The sequence below is a fragment of the Dama dama genome, chromosome 11 (genome assembly GCF_033118175.1).
Source record: "Dama dama isolate Ldn47 chromosome 11, ASM3311817v1, whole genome shotgun sequence".
NCBI classification, from domain to species: domain Eukaryota; kingdom Metazoa; phylum Chordata; class Mammalia; order Artiodactyla; family Cervidae; genus Dama; species Dama dama.
The window spans coordinates 61476824-61482369 of NC_083691.1; the positions used below are offsets into that span (position 1 = coordinate 61476824).

General features: G+C 40.3%; 1 long non-coding RNA gene across 1 annotated transcript; it reads left to right on the forward strand.

Annotated features, from left to right (window-relative positions):
• Positions 1–1407: 1407 nt before the first annotated feature.
• Positions 1408–4529, forward strand: LOC133065566 (uncharacterized). Its single transcript, XR_009694908.1, has 3 exons — positions 1408–1497; positions 2751–2816; positions 3856–4529. It is a non-coding gene; the product is annotated as an uncharacterized LOC133065566 (long non-coding RNA).
• The last annotated feature ends 1017 nt before the right edge of the window (positions 4530–5546 follow it).

A 5546-nucleotide genomic window follows, 5' to 3' on the forward strand; every position in this document is an offset into this window, starting at 1 on the left:
GCCTTCTTGGGCTCCTGGAAGACTAGAAATAGAAGGGACTCTAGCTGCCATTTTGTCTGACTTCTCATTCATTGCTGGCATGTCTTATACAACCATCAAGACCTGGATCTTCCGGTGTCCCTTGCCCAATTTCTAAGCCTCATGGTATACATGGACAGTGCTGATCCAGGGATCACAATGCACAAAGAAGTATCTGTTCTCAATGGTCTTATGCTCCCAAAGCGCCATCTTTAACTGAAATGCAAGATTTTGAGCCCCGGGGGAATAATCAAGGTACTAAGGAGCTTGGAAGGAGGGTAAAAATCAGAGAAAGCATCAGAATTAATATAACATTTGAAATAACAAAGGATGGGTCCCATTTTGATAGTCAGATGACAGGAATACCAGGTAGAGAAACATGAATTCATGAGTTCAACAGTTCTTGGGACTGACCGGAGATTAGCCCAAGGGTGGTGGAATAGTGGGATGGAAATTTGGGTTGGGCTTATGTGTGGACTGTACTGAGTGCCAGTCTGAGGTGTTTTGTAAAAATTCAATAAAAGTGAGGAGCCAATGAAGATTTATGGGCATGCGCTTGAGTTATTTTTGAGATTCTCTAGTGAGTAAGCACTTTTACTTCATCCAAGAATCCATGAGGATAAGCTTCCTGGAAGCAGTAGGAATTGAGCTGGACCTTCAAGGATCAGCAGCATTTAGACAATATACTTTCCTGTGGGGTGGAAGAGTGTGAGTCCAGTGTTGAAGGGCAGCACTGAAGGACTTGAGCAAGAGAGGGCATGTTGATGCTGTGCATTGGAAAGACATCTCTGGGGGTGCTGCTTAGAACAGAATGGTAAAGGATTGCTGAAGTGGGGTGATGGATGAGGTAGCTTTCTCTACAGTCTCAAGGCAAGACACTGAAGGCCTGACTTAGGTGACAGGAATGGAATGGATAGAGGCAGACACACCAGAAAGGCCTTTTCTTCTCCTACCCATAAGGTCCTCTTTGTTGGGTTTAACTCAATCACCAGTCCTGAGAGAAGAGATCATTCTTAGCTCAACACTCTAAGCTCCCTGTTTACTAGATGTTTTCCTGGGTCATTTCTCCATTGTCTGTGCCACTGGCAAGGAGTAGAAGCCATGATTAGCCCAGCCTCACTGTTCATTTGTCACTTTGCTGTAATTTGGGTTGTGCTAATGGTGGGATAAACATTTCCCTCTTGGGCATCTTCTTCCTGGATGGAAGAAAAGTTTCTCTAAGTCCTAGACATTTTTTTTTAAAGTATACCTTACAGTTTCTATTGAATAATGCTAATATTTACTGAGCACCTACTAAGTGTCATGTACTATGTTAAAACTTCAATATCATTATTGATCCCCTGATGACCCTATCGTTATTCCTGTCTCTTCAGATGAGAAACAGAAAGTCAGAGAAATGAAGTAACTTTCCCAAGGTCACACAACTAGGAAATTGCCAATCCAGAATTTGAATCCAGGTCTCTCTAAGGATCAGTTCAGGTATAAGAAATGTTCAAAGCTATTTGTTAAAAATAATTGACTTCAATCAATGTTCTTTTTTTGGCATTTACTGTTTGAGAAGATATAGTGAACTCAGTAATACCTTTAGGTGAATTTATATTTGAATAAGGGCTTCCCTGGTGACTCAGTGGTAAAGAATCTGCCTGCAATGCAGGAGACTGGGGATCAATCTCTGAGTCAAGAAGATTCCCTGGAGGAGGAACTGGCAACCCACTCCAGTATTCTTGCTCGGAGAATTCCATGGACAGAGGAGCCTGGAGGGCTACAGTTCGCATGGTCACAATCAGTGTCTATATGTGCTTTGGGAAATACATATTTGAAAAATAACAGTAGTATATTTGCAAGACCTTGCAGGAATGAGATTTAGAACTCAGTTGGGTGGAAATGAGGTGGGAGAAAGTGGCTTGCGAAGCATGCTAAGGCAAGCGGTGAAAGAGGAAGTGAAGTGAAGTGAAAGAGGATTTTCAGGTCTCTGATGTAGCCTGACCCACCAGCCTGTGGATGTGATTGGCTCATTATTCCTACCTGTATAACCCACGACCTTGGGTCCTCCTGAAAAATTTCCTACTTAACACTAGTACTCCTGGGACACTCTAAGAGGTATTGTACATAAACAAATGAGAACCTGCTGATGGATCCTGCTCGTTGTTATATCTTGCTACTCTTCCCAGGGCCTGCTCAGCGCCTCTGTGCTCCAATATACTGCTGTATTGGAAGACAGTGATCTGTGGAAGAGTTTGGGAGTGGGGAAGAGTTAGACAGGGGAGTGCCTTTCTCTTTTTCAGAGGCATTGTTAGAGATTGCTTGAGGCACTAGTGTGTTACAGAGTTTAGGGACCCATGTCTTTCTAATTTTTGATTGACTATAATTTATATTCAATAAAGTACACAGGTCTTTAGTATTCATTTCAAAGATTATTGACAATTGTACATGCATATGTAATCAACAAAGATATAGAACATCTCAGAAATTGCTCTTGTATCCCTTTAGAATCAATTTTCTTGACCTCAGAGGAAACCAGTTTCTAATTTTTATCATCTTACTTTTAGTTTTAACTTCATATAAATGGAATAATAAATATGTACTCTTTGTGTCTGGCTTCTTCATCTTAAAAGAATGGTTTCAAGATTCACCCATGGTGTTGCATGTATATAAATTTTGTTCATTCTCTATACTGTTAGGCTGTATTCTATTGTATGGATGTGCCACAATTTATTTTTCTATTCTCCTAGAGATGGATATTTGGGCTATTTCCAGTTTTTAACTATTATGAACAAAGCTGCAATTCACATTCTTGTGTAAGTCTTTTTGTGGAATCATGTTTTTATTTCTTTTGTGTAAATACCTAGTAGTGAAAAGCTACATCATAGGAGAGATGTATGTTTAATGATATAAGAAATAGTCAAATAGGTCTCCAAAGTGATTGTGCTATTTTATACATGTACCAAATACTGCTCCACGCTGTCTCTAATATTTGGCATTGCTAGTGCTTTTCACTTTAATTGTGCTAGTAGGTGTGAAATTATGGTTTTAATTTGCACTTAAAGATGATGTTGAACAGCTTTTCATGTTTAATTTGCCATATCTTATTTTGTGTGATGCATTTTGCTTATTAAAAAAATAGCGCTGTTATTTTTTTAAAAGCTTGATTTGTAGGTATTCTTTGTGTATAATGGATACACATCCTCTGCCAGATATGTGTATTGTAAATACTTTTCCTCAGCTTGTGGATAACCTATTTATTTTCTTGATGGTGTTTTCTGATGCACAGAATTATTCTTATTTTCATAATGCTGCAGATACTATTACTATATAATAAACTATTCTTCATGGGGAAGGAAATGGCAGCCCACGCCAATATTCTTGCCTGGGAAATCTCATGAACAGAGGAGCCTGGTGGGCTGCAGTCCATGGGGTTTCAAGAGTCAGGAATGACTTAGCAACTGACCACCACCACCAAGCTATTCTCCAATTTTTTCAACTTAATGATGGTGTTTATTTTGTTCATGCATGTATAATTTTGGTAGAACTCAGTAGAGATAACTTGTCTCTGCCCCCTTAGATGTCAGCTGAGGTGGCTTAAAGACTGAGGCTGAAGTCATCAGAAGGCTTGATCACTCATATATGTGGTCATTCAGAAAAGGAAAACAGCTGCCATCTGACTCTCTCTCTCTTTCTCTTTTTGGGGGTGCTCTTACCTTTAGAACCCAGCCACATGGAGAAGTCATAGTATTTATTCATGCTAACAGCCCCATCTAAGATCTAAGCTGACAGCTCAGTTCAGTTCAGTTTAGTTGCTCAGTTGTATCTGACTCTTTGCGACCCTATGTATTGCAGCATGCCATTCCAGTAGTCATGCATGGATGTGAGAGTTGGACCATAAAGAAAGCTGAGCACCGAAGAACTGGTTCTTTTGAACTGTGGTGTTGGAGAGGACTCTTGAGTGTGCCTTGGACTGCAAGGAGATCCAACCAGTCAATCCTAAAGGAAATCAGTCCTGAATACTCATTGAAAGGACTGATGCTGAAGTTGAAACTCCAATACTTTGGCCACCTGATGTGAAGAACTGACTTATTGGAAAAGACCCTGATGCTGGGAAAGATTGAAGGGAGGAGGAGAAGGGTACAGAGGATGAGATGATTGGATGGCTTCACCCTACTCGATGGACATGAGTTTGAACAAGTTCTGGGTGTTGGTGATGAACAGAGAAGCCTGGCGTGCTGCAGTCCATGGGGTCACAAAGAGTCAGACATGACTTAGTGACTGAACTGAACTGAACTGTCAGCTTAGATCTTAGATAGGGCTGTTATTAGGAATAAATACTATGACCTCTCCATGCGGCTGGGTCCTAAGGATGGCAGCATCCCCAGAAAGAGAGAGAATTAGACAGCAGCTGTTTTCCTTTTCTGACCTAGTTTCGGAAGTCATGTGGCATCACTTCTACTTTACTCTGGGCTACCCAGGTGGCTCAGTGGTAAAGAATCTGCCTGCCTATGCAGAAGACAGGTGCTTGATCCCTGGGTGGTGAAGATTCCCTGGAGGAGGAAATGACAGCTCACTCCAGTGCTGTAGCCATTTTTTGAAAATAAAATCTTCCCCAGACTAATTCTTTTTTTCTTTCCTTTTCTTTTTCTTCACCTATGTCATGCACCTTGTGGGATCTTATTTCCCCATCCAGGGATTGAACCCACACCCTCAGCAGTGAAAGTGTGGAGTCTTAACCACTGTACCATCAGGGAACTCCTCCCCAGACTAATTCTAATACATGAGTTTATTTTCTGTTGGTTAATGCTTTTTGCAGCCATCCTAAAAGATGTATGCCTATCTCAAGGTTGCAGAGATATTCTGTTTTCTTCCAGAAGCTATATACTTATATTTTTTACATTTAGGCCTATGATCCATCTTTCTTGAATTAATTATTGTATAAAGATTGAGATAGTTATTGTTCACTTTATTTTTAACACAGGTATCAATCTGACTTAGTGCCATATGTTAGAAAGCCTTTTCTTTGTAATAAAAGTTTAAATCAATTGATCATATATACACACACATATATATGTATATCTCTTAGCTCAGTTGGTAAAGAATTGTCCTGCAATGCAGGAGACCCCAGTTTGATTACTGGGTCGGGAAGATCCACTGGTGAAAGGATAGGCTACCCATACCAGTATTCTTGGGCTTCCCTTGTGGCTCGGCTGGTAAAGAATCCACGTGCAATGCAGGAGACCTGGGTTCAATCCCTGGGTTTGGAAGATCCCCTGGAGAAGGGAAAGGCTGCCCACTCCAGTATTCTGGCCTGAAGAAGTCCATGGACTGTATAGTCCATGGAGTCACAAAGAGTCGGACACGACTGAATGAATTCACTTTCACTTTCAGTGGATTCTCTACCATATTCTATTGATCTCTTTGCCTATTTTTGCATTAATATCAAATTAAGACTTTATGATAAAGCTTGAAATAATATAGTATAAATCCTCCAAATTTGTTATTCTTTTTCAAATATTTTGGATTTTCTATAGCCATATAAC